At 40.1% G+C, this 22,836-nt stretch overlaps 1 protein-coding gene across 2 annotated transcripts in view; it reads right to left on the bottom strand.

Annotated features, from left to right (window-relative positions):
- Positions 1–22,836, bottom strand: part of LOC124304643 (metabotropic glutamate receptor 7-like) — an 83,093-nt gene that overhangs the window by 55,164 nt on the left and 5,093 nt on the right. Inside the window, exon 1 of one of the 2 annotated variants that reach the window (XM_046763136.1) lies at positions 21,440–21,561. The exons of the other annotated variant lie outside the window; for it this stretch is intronic. The gene's annotated coding sequence lies outside the window, so the exon portion shown is untranslated. Of the gene's footprint in view, positions 1–21,439; positions 21,562–22,836 lie in introns of those variants that run through there. 2 annotated transcript variants of the gene reach the window in all.

Here is a 22,836-nt window from a genome sequence, read left to right as displayed (position 1 = left end):
CCTACATATGATATAGAGTTGAAAAACTAAAGCATGTAAACAAAAATAACGGAAAATAGAAACTGCATTTACTGGCTTCAAACATCATACTTTATTCAGAGAACCAAATAAAGAATGAAAATGATTTAAATAAAAAATATACATTTACAAATCAATCCGGGCCCTATAGCCCGGGCTCTACGATAGAGCGGATTCATCCATTTAAATTCATCGATGGTCCATATGAGTCATTTAGTGTACAATAGATGAATTTGCTCTATCCTGCAGTTACGCAATAAACACGCACGTCGTGATAGAACACAAACGGATCCGCAAAATATTTCCCTCTGCTATTCATCGCCGGCGTAACTAACGGCAAGCATCTAACTAGATTACAACAAAGGGCGATTCCTGCAAACGAGGGTACGAATACTCTCTCTATCTCTCTTTCTCTCCCTCACACACACACACTCTCTTTTTCTCTCTCCCTCTTTCGGTGGTAAACGTTAAAGCGGTGCAACGATTACCAGCAGGATGTCCGTGGGAAACAAACTGGTGAACAAGGGCCGTACCAAAGACGCGTTAAGATAATTCTACGAAATATTGAGTATATCGTCCCTAATCATCTTCTTCAGTTTTTCATCACATAACTTTTGTCTCATTTCTCCTACGAACTTATTAACGAATCCGGGATGCGACCTCAACAGAAACAGATTTAAGTACACGAAGTATCTCCTAGCTATCATTTCTCACGGTGAAAGATTGTTCCAACTGAAATGATATTTTTTTTTCGTGGTGGAGAAAAAAAGATGTTTTCACGATGCAAGAATATTATTTATTTAACACAGTGAGATTTACGTGTATTTTTTTGACGGGGTTCCGTGCGTAAAGGTGATTGTTTTAGCGACAATACAAAAAAAAGAGCCACGGAGTACGTAAAAGTGCACTTTTACATCCTGATATTAATTACTCTTTTTCGTACTCCGCTATAAAAAAGAAACTAGCATACCACACTTTTGTTACATAAAGCCGGTATCGCGTGCAACATGAAGGCAAAGTCTTTTTCACCTCGCGTACTTGCAATATCCGACGTAATAAGACCTACTCTGCCTCCTTGGTACACAATCTAATATTTTTTTCAGTCCACAAAGCGTGTGGAGTCAGTTTTAGAAAAATCAATTTCATTACAAAAACCGATAAGTTAAGATATCTTCAATGGGAACAGAGTTGGATGAATTTACCAGTTCCCATTTGTACATTACGGTAGTCCTTATATGAGGTTGAAAGAAAATTCGTGGTGGAACCTGTCAAATCAGTTCCAAATGGTAAAATTAATAAATCCTCCAATTTTTTCAGATTTTTATTTCATTTTATAACCTTAAAACAAAATAAAGTACAAGATATAGCGAATGAGAATATTTTTGCATAACTCGTAACTTCCCGCTGAAATAGGGAGAGTGGGAATGAAATGAGAATCTGGAAAAGTAGCGAATTTTTTTTGTTCTCCATCTGGAAGCGATTTGACAGGCTTCGTCATGAAATTTTTTTCTAACTCTATACAAGGACCATACTAGTGTACTCACTTTAGTTCACAGATTACCATCAATTTTCACGAATTTGATGTAGTCTTTTTCGAATCAGCAACGGCACGGAGACGGAAGAAAGACGACAGTAGTGTGCCTGAGCAATACGCATCATCGTAAAAACGTTTTTTACCCCACAGTGCAGTGATAAAGCAGCCCCATTGCAACGACGCTCTATCTCACGTGGTGAAGGTTGAATAAAGAAAAACAGCAAAAAGAAGGAATGTAGTATATAAATTCAGACAAGTTAGCGCCGTAGTTCCCAGGACACTTCGAGGAGGAGATAGTTTGTCCTTTTTTCCGCACTAAACCATCACGGGACGTGGAGTCTCTTTCGACTGCATGCCATACTTTATCGATGTCACGGCTTGACCCGGAGAGTCAGGTCCGAACCTCAAGGAATCTTGCACAAATATTTGGAAAGCTTCGGATTCGAATCCAGCCTCAAAACCATAATAAATGTACGTGCTGTAACATGTATATTTCCGAGAAAACATGCCTTCGCATGGTGTCCAGTAAAAAATCCGTAACAAATTCAAGGACATTTTCAGGTTATTCAAGGACATTAAAAATAGAATATTGACAGGACGCAATAAAAATTCAAGGATAGTTTCTAGGACTTTTGATGGACAAGCAAGGTTCAAGGACATTTCCAGGACGACTGGACACCATGCTACAGCGACGGTGCAACAACTAAAGGACCTACCATGAGTCACGCTGTGAATTTGACCTTTGAACTTCGCGCTTGTCAATGGAAGAATGGTTCTGATTGGCTAAACGATAGAGATAATTTGAAAACTTTAGTTTTGTTGTTGACCTCCTGAGGGTTTGTAACAGGAAGTGAATACTCCTCTAGTCCCCTGAACTAGATGCAGCTGAAAATTAGAATTACATTCAGCAGCTACCACGATTGATGTGAAAAATTACTTTTAGCTGCGATCCATTTTTTTCCAGGGTAAAAACCGATTCACTCAATTCTGTCACGGCATGGCAGCGTGTATCTCGATATTTTTCCGAGTGCTTTTCCACCTTCTATTCGAAGGATTAATTACTTGCTTGATTGACATACAATTCCAATTCATGTACAGACTTTCAGTGTAAAAGTGACGTAACACTGTTTCAATTTTGTTTACCACGTTTGAGCAATTTATGCTCACTCCCCGGCGATCTATTTTCTTTTTTTGTCCGCAAGTTATTGATTGTATTGCGCGTCTCTTCCTCGAGATCAACTGGTAGTGCCCCTACTTCATACCGATGTCGCCACATATTTCATAGTTATACAGGGTGTCCCTAAATTGAGGGACACGGACCAGCCAGCGTGATACCTGACTGAAATGCAACCGAGAATTTCTTTACCGGAAGCTCGTCCGACGCATAGTTTTTGAATTATAAGCGATAGCGTTAGGCCAATCAGAGTGCACCATTTCATCTGGATTTGCCGCCACGGAAATTGCTGTTTTGTTCGTCTGGGTGAATTATTATTATTCGGTTACAAAGTAAATATCGGCACCTCCCCTCACTCGCTGTTGTACCCCTTCTCGAGCGCTGACCTCGGTATTGTTGCCGCGGCACACGCTGCCAGCCGCACACCCACGGACGCACACTCGTGTGTGTGAAACATAAGCGAATGCCCAGCTACACAATACTACGAAACACACATCTACGAGTGAAAATAAAAATAAATCTCGAAATAAATCAGCGGATTTAAGATTTAATGTTATAAAACACTTCCAATCATCGATGTATGCATAAAACTAGAGATTTTAGATGATTGATATGCCGTTAGGGTTCATAATTAGTCATTCAATCAATCCGAACTATGCTTTCCGAACATTTTCTGTGTCTTTGCAACATAACTTTTCCACTAGTTTGAAATTCATCATTGACATACGATTCTTCAATAATGCGAGGAAACAACAACTCGCTGAATTGACGTGTCAATAGGTTTGTAAATCAATTACAATTCACCTGAGTTAACACAAAATAACTAAACAAATGAGAATTCACTGAATCACTAAAAATGATAACTGAATTCATGAGAATTATTTGAGATATAACTGAATTATGAAGAGTTGTGATAAGTCAAGTTACTTTGAATAACTTTAGATTCGTGCCAAAATTTTATGTTTAGAGAGAAAAATAATTAAATTCAAATAAAAAAGTAATTTTAAATCGAGACGAAGAAAATTTCCAAATACCTGAATTCAAATGAAGCAATTTGAATTTAATAAATCTATCCGAATTTGAGAAAAAATAATAATTATTATTTGGACCAAAATATTTTGAATAAGACTATGAATTATCAAAATATCTCTTCTGATATTAAGACTACACGCAGAAATTTACCAAATCGATTAATTTTTACCAATTCAATCGAGCCGTGTCCGATTATTTTGTTGAAATCGATTAATCGATACATCGATTATTCTCAGATAAGTGGCCATCACTAGCATTGATCTCAACAATTTGAACGTTACTTGCCACTCCAGACCCACATTGAATCGACGAGGAAATAACTGGGAATTTGAATGACACCATATTTTTTTGAGTTGAATTAATTGAATTTATTCATGTAATTCGACTTCATTTTTCTGGTCCAAATAATAATTATTATTTTTCCTTAAATTCGGATAGATTTATTAATTTCAAATTGCTTTATTTGAATTCAGGTATTTGGAAATTTTCTTCTTCTTGATTTAAAATTACTTTTTTATTTGAATTTAATTATTTTTCTCTCTAAACATAAAATTTTGGCACGAATCTAAAGTTATTCAAAGTAACTTGACTTATCACAACTCTTCCCAATTCAGTTATATCTCAAATAATTCTCATGATTTCAGTTATCATTTTTAGTGATTCAGTGAATTCTCATTTATTCAGTTATTTTGTGTTAACTCAGGTGAATTGTAATTGATTTACAAACCTATTGACACGTCAATTCAGCGAGTTGTTGTTTCCTCGCATTATTGAAATATCGTATGTCAATGATGAATTTCAAACTAGTGGAAAAGTTATGTTGCAAAGACACAGAAAATGTTCGGAAAGCATAGTTCGGATTGATTGAATGACTAATTATGAACCCTAACGGCATATCAATCATCTAAAATCTCTAGTTTTATGCATACATCGATGATTGGAAGTGTTTTATAACATTAAATCTTAAATCCGCTGATTTATTTCGAGATTTATTTTTATTTTCACTCGTAGATATGTGTTTCGTAGTATTGTGTAGCTGGGCATTCGCTTATGTTTCACACACACGAGTGTGCGTCCGTGGGTGTGCGGCCGGCAGCGTGTGCCGCGGCAACAATACCGAGGTCAGCGCTCGAGAAGGGGTACAACAGCGAGTGAGGGGAGGTGCCGATATTTACTTTGTAACCGAATAATAATAATTCACCCAGACGAACAAAACAGCAATTTCCGTGGCGGCAAATCCAGATGAAATGGTGCACTCTGATTGGCCTAACGCTATCGCTTATAATTCAAAAACTATACGTCGGACGAGCTTCCGGTAAAGAAATTCTCGGTTGCATTTCAGTCAGGTATCACGCTGGCCGGTCCGTGTCCCTCAATTTAGGGACACCCTGTATATCGAAAAAATCGGCCCTGCACCTTTGTTTCCTAGATCTAGACATTCTTCTTTTTTGTGCCGACAAGCCACAATCAAAAAATAATAAATAAATTAATAAAGTACACAAAAAACATTAAAAATGTTCCGGAACCGGAGCAGAAGTACAGATTCGGGAAAAGAAAACGACGGAGAACTTCTGGAAAAACGAATAAAACGATTGGAACGAAAATTGGCGAAGAAAAAGTCGAAAAAGAAACGGCATCGCAGGCACGCCTCGTCGTCATCGTCCGACTCGCGCTCGCCGCGAGATTATAACCTCGGAAAGAGAAGACGCGGCTATGAATCCCCGACGAGAAATTGGGAAACTGACAGTTTTTCACGAAATAATATGGAAAATGGTAAGTTGTTTCCCCGCTGTCCTCGAAATCCCCATGAATGGGAGAGGAAAAGGGAAATATTTTGCAGGCTAGGTCGTCTTACCCGTCAAGCGTGATCATTTCGCTGTAGCGATTTAGGCACTCTGCAAGGGCTGTAGCCCTTAGAGAGGAGTTGTAACTCATGCCCAACAAATTGGAAAATCCAAAACAATGCCACTCGTAAGGTTTCAACCAATCGAGGAAGCTGTAGCGATGGCAAAAATGTATAAATATATATATGTATATATATATTTACACGAACATTATTGAAACGAAGACGCAACTGTGATGTATCACATAGAAAATATTCCTCATTCATGTATACAGGTCGGGCCTCAGGTTCACAAGCCGACGATACAGCGACCGGGGAAGTACCCGTCGTCGAACCACAGGGAGACGCGAGACGCGCTGAAGACGTCGATCCCACAACTACGAGAGCTGAGACACCACCGAACCCAGGAGTCGATGAGTCAGGGGGCCTGGCAGAAAACGTCCTCAAAGCTATGGGGAAACGGATTGCCCCAGACAGGGTCCTGGGACCGGAACTTCCAAAACCTATCGCAGTGCGATGGGAGGAAATATTCAAACAAGGTCTGCCACCAGAGCTAAAGACGTCAATCATCGAAAAATACCCTCCGCCAAGCAACTGCATGTTCATTGATCCGCCAAAAGTGAATCCCGAGCTAAAAGCGGCCTCAACGGAGGCGGTCGTAAAACGAGATAACCGCATCATCTCAAAACAAGAGAGGATTGCAGCATGCCTTTCCGCTCAAGGAAAAGCTTTGGCAACAATCATAAAAAGGGATAACGATGCCGACCTTGCATTAATAGAATCGATCAGCGACACGGCGAGACTTCTCGCAGATCTTCAACGCGAAGAAACCGCAGTAAGAAAAAGTCTTATCTTAGCGCCGTTAAAAATATCGGTGAAGGACGCACTGCAAAATTCAACAACAGACGAATGGCTATGCGGAAAGGATCTCGAAGATCGGTTGCGGTCAGCCAAAAATTTGGAACGGTCACTTAATGAGCTAAAACCTGCAACAAAAAATCAAACACCAAAGAACTCAAAAAACTTCAAGACCCCGCCGCGTTACCAAGCGCAAAAAACACAATCGGGAACGACCGGGGGGCAGAAATACACAGGATTTCAAGCGCAGAAGAAATACCCATCCCAGCGAACACAGCCGAGCCAATCACACCACAAACCGTATCAGCGAAGAGACAACAACTCTCAGAACCGACGTCGGTAAACCTTGTAGGTATCACGGCAGGTAGATTACAATTTTTCTTAAAAAATTGGCGAGCAATAACGTCGGATCAAAAGATCCTTTCATGGGTCGACGGATACAAAATACCGTTTTCAGTAACAGTCGAACAAAACAGGGTACCTATCGAACCCGCGCGGTCCCCCTCAGAAAAACAAGAAACCTTAAAACTAATAGACGATCTGCTCAAAAAAGGAGCCATCGCTAAATGTAATCCGGCAAAAAATCAATTCATCTCAAACATTTTTCTACGACCGAAACCCGACGGTTCGAAGCGGTTGATTATAAATTTGAAGGAACTGAACACTTTCGTCATAACGGAACATTTCAAAATGGAAGACCGGAAAACAGCTCTTAGACTCATAAGCCCTCAGTGCTTTATGGCCACTTTGGACCTTAAAGACGCGTATTACCTGATTCCACTCGCGAAAACACACAGAAAATACATACGGTTCCAGTTAGATCAACAATATTTTGAATTTACATGTTTGCCGTTCGGCCTTAGCGTCGCTCCGTTGGTTTTTACGAAAATAATGAAACCAGTAATTTCGCATCTGAGGAAAAGAGGATATTTATCCGTGATATATCTCGATGACTTTTTACTTTTTGGAGACACGTACACCACGTGCCAAGATAACGTCAGAGAGACTTGCAAACTCCTGAAAAAACTAGGATTCATTATAAACGAAAATAAAAGTCAAATCACACCGTCCCAACGTTGCAAATTTTTAGGGTTTTATTTTGATTCCGTACGATGGACTGTAGAATTAACAAAAGAGAAAAAAGAAAGTATCAAAGAAAAAAGCGCACAGTTGAAAATTCGAGATTCCGTAAAAATTCGGGAATTCGCACAATTCCTCGGTACTTTAGTGTCAGCGTGCTTTGCGGTCAACTACGGCTGGGGCCATACTAAAGCTTTTGAGCGAGCAAAATACTTAGCCCTCAGATCCAACGGGGGAAAATATGAGGGATACATGAAGGTACCGGAAACTCTTTCGCCGGATCTCACCTGGTGGGAATCAAAGATTGAATCCTCAATAAACCCAATTCGAGATTCGAATTTTACTCTTGAGATCTTTTCGGACGCCTCGCTATCGGGATGGGGAGTATTTTGCAAAGGCGAAAGATCTCACGGACACTGGAATGAGAACGAGCGTCTGTCCCATATAAATTACCTCGAGTTATTGGCAGCCTTTTTTGGCCTCAAATGCTTCGCGAAAAACTTAGAAAACCGTCAGATACTCCTTAGAATAGACAATACAACCGCGATCTCGTACATCAATCGAGAAGGAGGAATTCAATACCCCCACTTAAATAAAGTAACAAGAGATATCTGGGATTGGTGCGAAAATAAAAACATATGGGTATTTGCGTCTTATATAAGTTCAAAAATGAACGTAGAAGCGGATGTAGAATCCCGCAGATTGGAACCGGAAACCGAATTCGAACTAAAAAACACAACTTTTCGAACGATTGTTGAAAAATTCGGGATGCCTGAGATAGACTTATTTGCAAGTCGAAAAAACGCGAAATGCAAAAAATACATTTCTTGGCGAAGAGACCCTGGGTCTGTAGCGGTAGACGCTTTTACGGTCCCATGGAACCAATATTTCTACGCTTTTCCACCCTTTTCACTAATTTTACGCACACTACAAAAAATCGAACGCGAAGAAGCGCAAGGGATCGTAGTAGTACCAGAGTGGCCAGCTCAACCCTGGTACCCCAAATTTCAGGCAATGCTCGTTGCAGAACCCATTGTCTTCAAACCTAACATTAACTTAATAATTTGTTCTAACAGGGAACCTCACGCAATTTGGCAGAACATTTCCCTGGTTGCCGGCAAGCTATCGAGCAGGCATTCGCAAAGAGAAAATTACCAGAAACAGCAATCCAGATCATGACATCATCCGTAAGCGAATCGTCGCTTAAACAATATGACGGCGCGTTAAAACGCTGGTGGATCCATTGTTCCGAGAATAACATTTCTCCATACGAAGCAACGGTGTCAGATATTTTAAAATTCCTCGCAAAAACATACGACACGGGAGCCTCCCATGGGTCGCTCAACACCCTCAGATCCGCAATTTCGCTTATTATCGGGCCGGAAGTGGGACAAGATCACCATATCAAAAGGTTTTTCAAAGCAGTACACAGCTTGAGACCAACAAGACCAAAATACGATTCAATCTGGGAACCAAAGATTGTTCTTAATTATTTCAAGTCTCTGCCAAAAAATGAAAATCTCTCGCTGAAAGATTTAACCATGAAACTGATTACCCTGCTAGCCTTAATCACGGGACATAGGATGCAAACATACTCAAAAATAAACGTCGAGAATATTCAAAGAGTGGGAAATGCGTTCGAGATTAGAATCCCGGATCGAATCAAAACTACGGGCGCTAATCGAAAACAGCCGCTATTAATCATACCATTCTACGCGGAAGACGAAAAACTTTGTTCGGCATCAGCCTTACAAAACTATCTGGAGAGAACAAAAACCTCAAGAGGCTCCAAGATAGATCTCTTCCTATCGTTCAAAAAACCATTTCAAGCCGTCTCATCGCAAACCCTGAGTCGATGGGTCAAATTAACATTGAAAAATAGCGGAGTAAATACGGACAAATTTACAGCACACAGCACACGCCACGCATCCACGTCTGCAGCGAAAAGAAACAACATCGATATAGAAACGATAAGAAAAACTGCAGGCTGGACAACGGGATCTGAAACCTTCGCAAAATTTTATCATTTAAATGTCAGTAGAGATAAGGATTCTTATGCACGAGCGATCTTGAACTCGCAATAACATTAGTAGTGTTAAGACACAACGTATAACACAAAACTAATAAATAATATTGGTTGCCGTTATTAGCTTTAAACATCTACCAGTTGATCTCGAGGAAGAGACGCGCAATACAATTAAATGATTAAACGAACTTACCAAGTGAAGTTCTATCATAATTGTATGAAGCGCCTCTTCCGAGATGATCAACACCCACCCAAAATACCCATCTAATAAACGATTACATACCCCTAATACAACGGCAACGCTTTCAAAGAATGTCTAGATCTAGGAAACAAAGGTGCAGGGCCGATTTTTTCGATATATAACTATGAAATATGTGGCGACATCGGTATGAAGTAGGGGCACTACCAGTTGATCATCTCGGAAGAGGCGCTTCATACAATTATGATAGAACTTCACTTGGTAAGTTCGTTTAATCATTTAATTTAATCCAGTACAGCTGGTCATTGAGATATAGGAAATTGTTTTTCCGCATATTTCCCGGCTGTTTTGGTTAGGTAAAATGGATACTAAAATAGAATATTGTTTATCACAGTAGTACTATTAATTTCAGACTACTGGTCTATCTTAAGGTTACTAATTAATGTACGCCACTACTAAATAATACCAAACTAGCCAATTGATTTGACAACGCGGTGTTCCAGATCTGTTTTCAGCGAGCCTTAGCCAATCATCGTGTTTCTCAATATCGAAACGTTTTCATTGCACTCTTGGGGCTTTCGGGTACTGGATTCCATTTCGCGGCTACAGATTCGAGTCATATCAGGATCGACCAGACCGTTGGCAATCTTCGTAAAGTGACGTGAAGGAGACGGTTTTATTCGTTTCTAACATTGACTGGCTAGATTGCATCAGCTAAACACATTTCGCACTCATTGTAGAAGCACTATCGTATCGGCAGTTTGGCAGCATGTCTTGACGTTTTTTGCAATTCAGCGTATATTACAGCCTAATAGGAGAAAAAAATTTCAAAACCCACTTGAAAACAAATTCTTCTTAACCCTTAAGAGATTTTCGTGAGGAGGAATAATTAGTTGGATTTTGGCTGGAGGTATGAATTATACGGGGTCCTTTGCACAAGGTTCTGGTGGATCGATAAACCGATTCTCTTCGTACTTGTACTAAGATAAAGAAGAATACGATTAGAATCAGACGATCTGCTCACGGGCAAACTTGCAGCAAAGATAATACAATGACGATAAGACTGAAAATGTTGGTATCGATAAACGTCCGTAAAGCTGACTATGGCATAACTTTTCACAGTTCTGTGAACACGTGAACATCCAAGAAATTCTTATAGCCACGAAGCTCATCCTTCCAGAATCATTTTCTTTCCCCATATTTTCTGTTGCTAGCTGATGTGGAAATCGAAATGGACCAATGATTAAGGGTTGATAAAAAGAGCTAACCAAAGGCATACCGTTTATTCAATTGTACCACTATCTTGTACAACATCCAGCATCATCTCAATATATCCATTCACGTACCTTATTGTATCACAACGAAACCGTTAGTCAATGGAAACACCTATATTCTTCGAGAATAAACAGAGTATACTTTGTTTTAAAATTTTTTAAACTTCTAGTGAAATCAAATGTAGCCCTCGAGGGATCGTGGATTCAGTTTTAAACGCTGACAAACGATAAATGTATTTTACAGTGAACGATTAATGCAAGCGAAAATTTTTACACACAAAAGTGAAACAACATGTCCAGCGAACGGATAGGCATAATGAATGATTGGGAAAAAGTGTGTGTTTGTACTTTGGTAGAAAACCAGTTGCAGTTGTAGAAGGATCAATATTGAAACACATTTGTTCGGTGCCTTTATACCCGGGTGTGTAAACTAAACTTATTTGCTACCGAATTTCACATTCAGCTCCAGCTTGACCGAACTCCAGAGCGAAATCGATAGACAACCCTTGGCTAGCCTAGCGATGTGTAAAAAGGGTTCTCTTTGGTCAACGATATAGAAAGCGGGAAAGACAATCTGTACAGAATATCCACATTCCGCCTACAGCTGGTTCCTGATTGGTTCATGCGCGATGGGTCATAAGAGTTACAGAATAAAGGCCTCACCGTGAATTGCGATTTAAACGCACCGGAATGGATGGAACAGGGTGAAACGGTTACAGCGTTACGAAGACTTTTCACTAGGTCACACTACGTTATCATAGACGGGAGACGTTTCATGCTAGAACGGTGAGCTTTCGGACCAGTCAGTTTCTCTTTCCTCTCCTCTTCTCTCCTTTTGGCTCTCCTCACCTCGCCCTTCTCTTGAGTCTGCACTAATGAATCGATTATTGAACATCAAGCTATTGCGAACGTGTCGCCAAATTGACGAGATGGATTCAGCCCCCCAAACCCGCCACCCTCAATTTCAACCTTCTGCAAAAAGTGAATCATCCCCAAGGAGCAATTAATCCCTTCTCCGATCCTGCTGTACAGCAGAAAGCAGCTGTCTCCGGAAGATGATGGTTGCCGCAAGACAAGCGAGATGAAAAGTTTTCTCATTAAATTGACGTCTTCCGAAGCTGGCCGACAAGGAAATTGTATTACCTAAAGCATGAAATATTTCTGATTATGACAGAATCTTGATTTTATTGCCAACAGACGGACGCAGTTTCGTTCCCCAAATGTTTAAATTTATGTTGTAAATGGTCGCACATGCATATGATCGTTTTTCGATAGACAGACCAGCTGAACTTCTGTTTAGAAATTTTGACATTTTTTGGTTATAGGTACTCAAAAAATTTGAGTACACATTTTTTTTAGTAGAATCTCTGGAAGAAACCTCAACTGTGCTGCCACGCCTTGTTGAAAAGCATGGCCTCTTTAGCATCGCGCAAGAAAGCAAAGATGAAACAGGCTTGGCATTAGACAAACCGACGGAAGAGAAGCGGGGATCTCGCGAAAAAAATTCCCCTGCTCATGGAATCCAGGGAGACGTAATAAACAGCTAATGGTATTTTTCTGTACAAGAACCCCTAGTGACGATTCGCGCAGAACGAGTGTAACTGCCGCATGAGCCAAAGAGCGAGTGCAGCTCCGTCACACGAGTTACACCCATTTCAACATTTGACAGGCATGTAATTTTTTGTCACACTCGTATAATGGAGGGGCTTCTCTGGTGTGCTATCGAAAAATATCCTCGCACGGTGTTAACGAAGGGCTATATTTTCGCCTGCCTGTATGGCTTAAGGATGGAGCGCTAAAGAGGTTTTTCGTTGCGAGTGTTACGAAAAATATATTTTATACAACGCGAGCATAATTCACGAGTTTTTCCATGCGTGTTTTCCGTACACAAAGTACCCGTTTCTATGACGGTCGAATGAGTCTGCGAATGCGTATGCGCGAAATACCGAAAAGACCACTTTTAAGTCCTAGGAGTTAAAAAGGGTCTTTTCTGCACCACGCGCATGCGCTGTTGCGAACAAATCTGATATTACATTACACTAACCTCAATTTTGTGCTTGGTGAAAGAACGTGTAACACATTTTTGTTATGCAATGAATTGTGTGCAAAAAGGAGGTAACGGTTTTTTCGCCTCGCGTATTTGCAATACCTGTCTTCGGCTCACCTACAACTCATATTGCAAGCTTACATTCGGCCCGAAAAGACCGAGTTATACAATATACCGTTAGTACTCTCTGAAAGTGCTGATATATTTTTTCATACGTTTCGTTCATCCATTTTAAAATGGGCTATATTCAGCAAAGTGGGACAAACAGAGATCCCGATTCCCGGGATGATGGGAATTGGGTGGAATTATGAAATCCATCAATTTTGAGGGTAATAAAGCAAATGGCTCATAACGGTTAACCCGGGATGACGTCGTAGTGGAATATGATGGCATCGCTATATTATAGAGTTATGATCCCTTTCGAAAATGAACGGTTATTTAATTTCCCATGTCTCTGTTTTCAGAGAAAAAAGGAAGTTATTGTGATCACTCAGAAAATAAAAAGTTGAGTTTTCACTAGATTTTAAAGTTTCGAGATCTAGAAAATCACTTTCGACCATTTTCGGATAGACGTCTATGTGTACGTATGTACGTATGTATGAGAAATTGTAATACATTGAGCACGGATGAATGGATTCGAATGAAAATTGGTACTGATGTAAGATGTTTTGGGTCGTCGATCATGAATCTGAGGTTAGATTTGCAAAATCCAAAATGGGAAATCCAATATGGTGAAATTTTTTTTTTATATATACGGTTTTTAGTAGAAATCAGCATTCGGAGATTTTGGGTCACCAATAACGAACCCAAGATTAGAATTCCAAAATTTGTAATGGCGGGAAAATATAAATAATGGTCATATTTTCATATAATATGGTACCTGAGGGCTTTTAAATCGTTAAACACGATTCTGAATTTGCAGTTTGAAATTCGAATTGGATATTAATATTTACTTTTTCTGTGAAATTGGAACCTACAGTGTGAAAACGGGCAGGTCGAGGGCTGGCTCACGGCCAAGCTAAAGCCGCTTGTTTTATTTCTATGCGGCTATAATTTGCGATTTCAGGGCCTCATGATTGTCGTTGATCAAGTGAAGTTAGGACTCTGTAGAAGATTGGGAAAAATTGATCAGAACAATGTCTGGAATGAAATCAGCTGCATCTCTTCGCTGACGACATGCCTGCAGGAATTGGGTCCACTTGAGTGGATTAACGCCAAAGCTAATTTAATTTATATCGTCGAAAGTTTTGACCGCAAGATAATTCAACGTCGACCTTCGGTAAGCATTTGATCGCAATGATGACGCTGCTACGACAAACTCCAAGCCTTGAGGAGACCGACGAACCTTACGATTGGATTACGGTGCTGTGCGGGAATGTGAAAATACGAGTGTATAGAGTGACCACCGAATTTTAGTCGTACCTATTTTTGGAATTTAACGTATAACGTAGATTTATTGAGGCAGCATCGAAATATGTTCCCAGTCACCTTATAATCGTTAAACTTTTTCATTGCGTAATGTTGTAAGATTCTTCGAGCAGAAGTAACATGTTGACATTCCGTCGATGTATTACGTATCGAGGGCTAAGAGTTGCAGATATCGTGTACCTCTGAGCAAATGTGAAGGCAAGGACACCTGAATATTGCGAAAATCTTACTTATAAAAGACTCCAGGAACGAGATTGTATCGGCAACTTTGGTGGGACGAGGTTAGTTCGGTTGGATATCATCAACTCCGAGTAACCAATCAAAGTTTCATCCATTCGTCCTTGTCAGGGTGGTACATCAGTGAGGATGCCCCACTTTGGTCTTTATCCAGAGCTTCACAGCTGCGACAGGAACAGGGGACGGCTCGTCTAATGGAATTTTTTCATCGATTTTGGGAGGTTAGGCAATGTGCGACTCACTTCAAGGTCCCCCTGGAGAAACGGGTCTGCGAAATTAGTCAGGTGGGGGGATCTTGACAACCCAGGTGAAAAAACTGCCCAGATTTATAGCTTCGATCATGCGCAATTTAGAACTGGATTTTCGCTTCTAGTTTTTCGGAATCTTCAAACTCTGCGATCGATTTCGCGTCCACTATTCAGGGCCGGCTTCAGACAGTAGGCAAGTGTGGCGATCGCCTCAGGGCGCAATATCTTCGGGGCGGCCCCTGGCCTATCGTTATGTTTTCGATTCACTAAACTGCCAACCAGTTGATTTGTACAGTCGATGAAAGAACAAAGGTGAAGGTTGATAAAAAAACTATCCGGTTCCCTGGAAAATTGTTTGAAGCCCTGCAATCCCAATCAAATAGAAATTGATTACGAGACGTCTATGGATGACATAGAATTTTCAAAGTTATTAAAAGTACACGGAACAAGTGACGTAGGTTCAGCAGAACCAGTTGAAAATAAACAAATAACTAGGTTAAATCAAAGCCTTGAAGAGTTTGCTGCTGCCAGTGATATTGAACTGAATTATGTAGGAGAAGAAGGCGATGTTAATGAGAGTGATCAACAACAAAATGTGGATCTCAAGTTAATTGATGACGACTCTGCCGTTTGGCCTAATATTATTACGCACGACATTCGTCAGCGCATCATTGAAAAAGGTCCAGATCAAGTCAGAGATTTCGTATTTCCGAAAAAATGAGTTTTCGTAGGGGTTTCACGGTGTAAAATTACAAGCGGCCTCTACCAAACGATGAGCAACTCAATCGCAATTGGCTGGTTTAGTCTAATAAAGATGACTCGATAATTTCTTTTTGTTGTAAATTATTTAACAATTCGGATGGTAGTCTAGTTTTTGGATTGGAAAAATTTGTCAAGGGTTCTTTTTCAGCACAATACTAGCAGGAAACATTTGATAAAGCATCAAGAATGGGTGGAACTCGGTCAACAGTTGGATAAAAACGTTACAATTGATACGACACTGGATTAAGGCTTTGGACCAACCATATCTATTTACTAATTACTTCGGCTTCCTATATGATTTTCAAAAGATGAAAGAAATTGGTAGAGAAACAGCGTTGAAGTATTGTAAAGACTTACAAATCATACTGAGTTACCAAGGCGACTGCGACATCGATGGTATCAACATGAGTGACGAGCCTAGTTTGTCTTGCTACAAAATTTAGACTTAGGATCGATCGTTTCACCATTCGACGTGCTAAATTACATACACAAAAATGGTATGGCTACCGGTTATTCAAATGTTTTCATAGCTCTGCGCATATTTCTTACTTTACCAGTCACAATAGCATCGGCAGGAAGATCTTTTTCCAAATTAAAATTAATAAAAAACTACCTGCGTTCATCGATGGGTAATAATTGTCTCTCTGGACTTTCAGTAATGTCGAGAAGACGACGAAATAATGGACTCATTGTCATAAAACGATTTGATCAATAATTTTGCTTCATCAAAGTGTCGATAGTGGAAGACGTAAGCCTTAGGAGTTAAGAGAAAGAAAAATCCTCTTTTATTTCACCATATTTGATGTTTTATGTTAAGTTATCAAACCCAATACATGTCGTATTGATTAAAGGATGTAAATTATTATCATTTTCCACATCCTTTGAAAAACTCAACTGTTTGACTTTCGTGTTAAGATCTTAGAGACTGATTGTGACCAGTAGGGGCGGCTACAGCGGACTTTGCCTAGGACAGCGAAACGGCACTGTCATTCAACGATTGATTCCGTGTCGTGGGGTTATGGAAGTGAATTCACGGTGCACAATACAGTGCAGTCTCGCAATCATGTGCTACGAAATCAGATTTTCTCACATCGTGAGCATGATGAAAAAGACCAGTATTCACTATCCTGTGTCCTCGGAGTTGTTTGCAGTCTAACCAACCTTATAAATACCGATGTCGGAGTAGTGTTTTGCGCTGACCTACCCACTTGAACCCCTGCGGCGCGATGATATCTGTATTCACTCAGCGAAAGTGACACGTAAATTTGTCTTCCTCGTCTCATACTTCTGACACATCTTTAATTCACAATTTTGCATCGACTGAGCGCGGGGTGGTTCCCTTCACAGCGGTGGTATTTTCGTGGAACATGAAAAAGCCTAATATTCAAATGAACCGTAACTTGTCAAGTTGAGAAGGATGCTCTTATCACGCTGAGTTTTCTCAGTAACGTCTTGCGTTACAGGTGAATTATCAAAATAAACTTTTCTCTCCTTTTTATTACTATGTGTAATTATAATAGACTTGATGCTCTTGAATCCAAATATAGTAATAAATTATATGTACCACGTATACTTTGCATTTATTTCTTTTTTTTTAATAAAACGCCACTTTTGCTTAGAAATTATAATCAAACATGATAGCAACAATATTTATAAAGAAAATAGTTATCAAGTTAGAAAGTTGAAACATTGAAATCGTTATAACATCTCTCTGCTAGTATAGTTCGTTATTCTTTAGTTTTCTTTCGTTTCACATCATGGATTAGAGTTTCACGGCGATTCACATCTCCTTTTAATTTCTTCCTTCTAATTTCTCCTTTAAATTCTCTTCCTATGGATTCGAACTGGTTTTGTATGTACGGATACTGTTTAAACAGATTAAAGTAGTGTAAACGTAAAAATAAAACACAACAAATTCTGAAATTCGAAAAAAAACGAAACAAATTATCTATCTATATCTATCTATACTAATATTATAAAGAGGAAAGATTTGATTTTTTGTTTGTTTGTTTGTTTGAAATGAATAGGCTCCGAAACTACTGGACCGATTTAAAAAATTCTTTCACCGTTGGCAAGCTAGACTATTCCTGAGTGACATAGGCTATGTTTCATTTTCAAAAAAATTAGGGATGCTTACGAAACCGAGAATGATCTAACCCAAGTTGTAAAAAAATAAACAAAAAACTTCCTTCAATCGCGTGCGCTGCGAAAACTATTAATGATAGAACAAAATGATGTATTACGATTTTTCAGGACACATCACTATTTATAAAAATTGTCGCGACAGCATGTCTCTATCTTTTATAGTTACGTTACAATAAGCGTCCTTTTATTAAAAACTAGCAGCCCATCCCGGCTTCGCACGGGCATATAATAATATTATGTAATAATATAAGTGTTATTTTTTTAGAAACTCACTGTAAACATTGTGTATTTTCTTTTATTATATTATTATATGCCCGTGCGATGGGCTGCTAGTGTAATATATACGTGATAGCAAAAAATGAAAAGCAGATATAGATTCGGCACGTTAAAAGATTCATATCTATAATATTTTATTTTTTGAAAGCGGATCTCGTTGTAGATCTGTGTTCTTTATACTTCTTTCGATCCCTAATCCAATCGACTGTCGATGTTGATCCGACGGGAAACGACAAATACATACCTACATGAGACCTAATGGCCAGCTTGCGACCGATCGTCCGTGTTACATAAGTAAAAGAAAAGAATTCATCAAAGCTTAACCAACCATTGAGATAGGTGAAATAAGAGTTTCTGCCACAGGCCGAGTCTGACCGGATTTTGGTATGTGCACGACGATTCTTCGATGTATACATATACAAGTATGCCAGTGGAGTGTGCGGGAAACCGAAGTCACGTATTTGGATGGAAGCACATGGGGGTTTCGGATCGCAGCAGAATATCTTCTGGGTGTTAAGTCGGACGTGACTGGAACAATATTTACGAGAAAGTACAACAGCTGTATTTATGGGCTTGTTTGCCACCGAAGAAATCCGCTCGAAACTCGACTGATTGTGCCTTTGCGTTGGTATTGTCGCTTCGCAGTGATGTTAAGCGGATGGTCGATGACTTCCATTCCATAAAAGTACAGAATGAGAGAGGTTCTGTACTCGCTGAAATTTTTCCGTCAAGTTTTCGCAATTGCGTTTTGACGATGTGACGGCCTATCAATGCATGCAGCTATTTTCAACGCCTCATACATGTGCGAGAATCGTTTTATCGATCAGCTGGGCTGATTTTGCGAGCTTAACTTGCCTCGTAGTTCGCGACGAGTGACGACTCATTGACAACTAATTACCTCGAATGCCCTATTTCGTCAATGGCGAGAGGCTAACGTGCGGATATTTTACAGCACGGATCCCAACAAACTGCCAAAGCAATCGAGTGTTCAAAACGAGGAGCTGCGCATCACAGCCTCGGCCCTCCATTGACAGTTCAATGTTTCACCGATTTGGTTTATGCAAATGCGAAATGTTAGAAATTTGAAGCTTCGGGCCACCGGCGAACGTTGAATCTATATGTCGTCAGCCTGTGATCAAGATTGATGAGTATCCATTTTCCGAGAAAAACGGTATTGATTATTCAGATGAAACCGAGTCTCATGAGTGTAAAAAGTTGAAAAGGATCTTTCCAGGTGTTGGAGGTCGACGAGAAATGAATTTTCGATGCCTACAACGCAGGCAGGTAATCCTTCACTTATACGTGACAGGCGCGGCTTCGCATGAATCGGAATATGGTACTTTCCTAGGTACGGCTTATAGATTCATGCCGGATAGAGCTAAAGTTCCGAAGTAAGGTCATCGTAATGCCGTTATAAAACCTGTTGACAGTATCGTTACTAATTGAACTTTACGAGTAGCATCCCTTATCTACTACATACTTCGAGCCCAAGACATTCGACCTTGTTCACCGTAAATAATCACCTGGCTGTCTTAAAAACTTGTCAACTTGTACAGTATCAAGCTACAACTTTAAATGTAAAATGTAGTTTCATGTAACATATATGTTTACGCAAGTTAACTTTGTTGAGTAAGGAACCCTCCTTCAACAGCACAAAATTGGACAACGAAGAACTATCAAAGCCATGCAAGGTTCTTTGCTGCGTTATAGTAACTGTTTTATCATGTGAAACAATTTGTATCGGCTGAGAACGTTGGGATTGAATCAATTTTATCAAATCTACATCACATGAGCCACTAACATCTCTACTTAATGGGGTCGGGGAAAAGATGGAAAAGATCAGGAAAGTTTGAATGAAAGTTTTTCGATCGGCGCATGAACGCAGCCGCTGCAGGGATCGGGGGTGGTAGGTATGATTTCGAAGATGTATAATTAAACTCCACGAAGAGCTTGGGGTTATGGGAAATTGTAGGAAATATCGCAAATATTGATATAAGGGTCTTAAAGCGTGCCACCTGCTGAACTGTTCCTTATATTTCAGCAATGATAATATATGCGAATATTCAGTACAGGTATACGAACTCGTGGCGAATTAATACCGAATCAATGGGATATCACGCTTAATGCTCAAAACTCGGGCGATGCAATCATTCAAGGCATAAATGGTAATTAATCGAATTATGAGATCCAACGTGTAACTGAAGCACCCAAAGCACTGTCGATAATAATAACCGACCAGTTGGGTGGCCAACGCCGACGCGAAATTTGTATTCAGGCAGTTGCGACGAATGACATCGGAGTTATAAACGACCACAATTTTCAATTCACTTTGTCCGAGAGTCTAATTGAAAGTGCAAATAGAATCACCTTTCTACGAAGCCCATTGCAACCAACAGGACCACTTTTACGTGTGTGGTTCTCGAGTCACGAGAATGTTCGCTTGCTTAAATTATGACATTGCAACGCCGCGTTACAATTACATGGGTCTGCTACCGTAATTCTTCACTTCTATTGTGTTGCCGGGTATCCTTTGTTTTGTGTCGCAAAAGAATTCAAATCCTCAGTTGCAGTCCATAGAATTACGCGAATATAAGCCAGCCGAAAATTTCTCTTATGAGCCACGACTGCTTTTCAACAGCTTATGAGGATGCGAGCTATTGTATTGTACAAGATCTATGTGACACAGTCACGAAACAGAATTTGAACTTTCATTAATGCATCATTCTAGATATTGCTTCACAAACAGACTGTAATCCGATCATTTTCTTTCCCGTGCGCCACTTTAAGGCTGTTGTTTTATCTTTTTTTTTTTTCATTCACACTTCTCTTTCTTTCAAATCGTTTTATTTGCGATAATAATCCTCGTGAGATGCAAGTCAATAATTCAAAGAGATTTGATTCAGGTCCCTTTTTTCCTGTCAACATGAGTTTCTTGTAATTGACGACGAGTGGAAACTTTTCAACCGGAGAGTAGATTACTTTTTTAATAATGCCAAAACGGAAAAGTTGCTGCAGAGCTCCTCAGCGGAAAACAATTGGACTTTGCGAGAACTCGGCATGGGGGGTGAGGACTTGTGTCGGAGTGCGGCGCGGGAGGGTAGAAAACGAAACGAACATCATGCACGAACGAGAGTATGTATCTTAAAATGCGGGGATGGCGAGACTACGTAGCGAAACTGAAATACATATAGTACACAATCTAAAAGGTTCAACGAATGAACTTGTTAATAAAAATCGACCGTGCAACGGGGAACGTACAGAAGTTTGGTGGGCCCGGGGGGCCGAGAACTAGCTGATGGCGTTCTTCAGGAGGGGCGAGCCTTTTAAATTTAGGAACCAGAAAGCATCGTTATCACGACGCGCTGGAGGAGGGATGTCCGCGTGTTGGCGATATCGCGGTACCGGTACCGCGGTTTGACTGGCGCGACCCGCGAGCCCTCCGACCTTTTATACCTCGTCAGGCGCTTGCGCTTCCTGGGTCTCTTCGCTTCCTTGCCTCATCGCCATTGCGCCTTCACCCGCCGCTTGAGTGCCAGACAGTCGCCACCCAGATTCTCCCATAGCTCATTCAGCATAGCATTTTTGAGCGAAGTGGACGAACGCTTAGCAATCAATGCCCTCGCTAGGTTCATTCAAGTTTTTGCAGTCTCGACCGTTGTGAATTACAAGCCTTCTTCCAACTTCGAATTAACCTTTCATCGAGAAAGAGCCTGAAGGGCGGTACGTCTCCTTATCGTAAGAAGGCGTCTCATAGTCTCCCACTGAGTACACAGTGCGGAAACCGTGGCGGATCGTGCGGCAAAAGACAATGACGTCACAAGAATCGGACGTCCACGGCCGTTTCAACGCGCGTGACGTCAATATGTAACGTACCCTCATTGCCACATTCTGACTTATCGGTCTGAGCGAGGGAACTATCCTTGACTATGTAACAACACCATTCGCATTACGGTTCTTTTTACAAATAAACAATACTGTTTAAATCGATCGTTATTGCGGATTTTGCACTTTAGATACGTACTACAGCATTTTTTCATTCGTTGTTTCAATCAAACTTTAGACGACGTACCCTTGTACCACAAAAACCGTAATGTTTCAGTTAGCATGTCAACACAAAAACATCAGACAATAAAGGGTTACAAGAGGATTGGTTTCTTGTGAGACTTCTGTTCGGAGTGACAACCCCAATCTTTTTGCTACTTTCACTGTTAATTAAGGGCGCATCCACGCTGTGCATTATTTGCCTATCTTTCCCTAATTTTTAGTTTCGCATAAGTTCAATTTCTGATCTCGACGCATATATATGTAATACTACTGTTTCAAATTATCAGTTAATTTTTCGTCAAGTTCAGAAGTTTTGACACTATTCGCAGTTTTAATGCCCCTAATTCTTTCGTGAGTAATCGATGAACGACGAAAACGAGCAGTAATACTATCGAAACACGACTTTCAACGAATAGTTACCACAGGATACTGAAACTTGTACCATTTTTACGAAATCCACCCTCAATCTTTGTATATTATCAAAATCAGCTTCAAGTATTACCAGCTAGGCAACTTATGAAAATACCATCTTATATATTAGTTTTATACACAAATATTCGTGTGCCGTGCCAACTAGCTTAAATTGGGTTTAAATTCGTACCCCCAGCGCA

The sequence above is a fragment of the Neodiprion virginianus genome, chromosome 5 (genome assembly GCF_021901495.1).
Source record: "Neodiprion virginianus isolate iyNeoVirg1 chromosome 5, iyNeoVirg1.1, whole genome shotgun sequence".
NCBI classification, from domain to species: Eukaryota; Metazoa; Arthropoda; class Insecta; order Hymenoptera; family Diprionidae; genus Neodiprion; species Neodiprion virginianus.
Note: the sequence above shows the minus strand (reverse complement) of the source record. Positions and strands in the feature narration are given on the sequence as shown.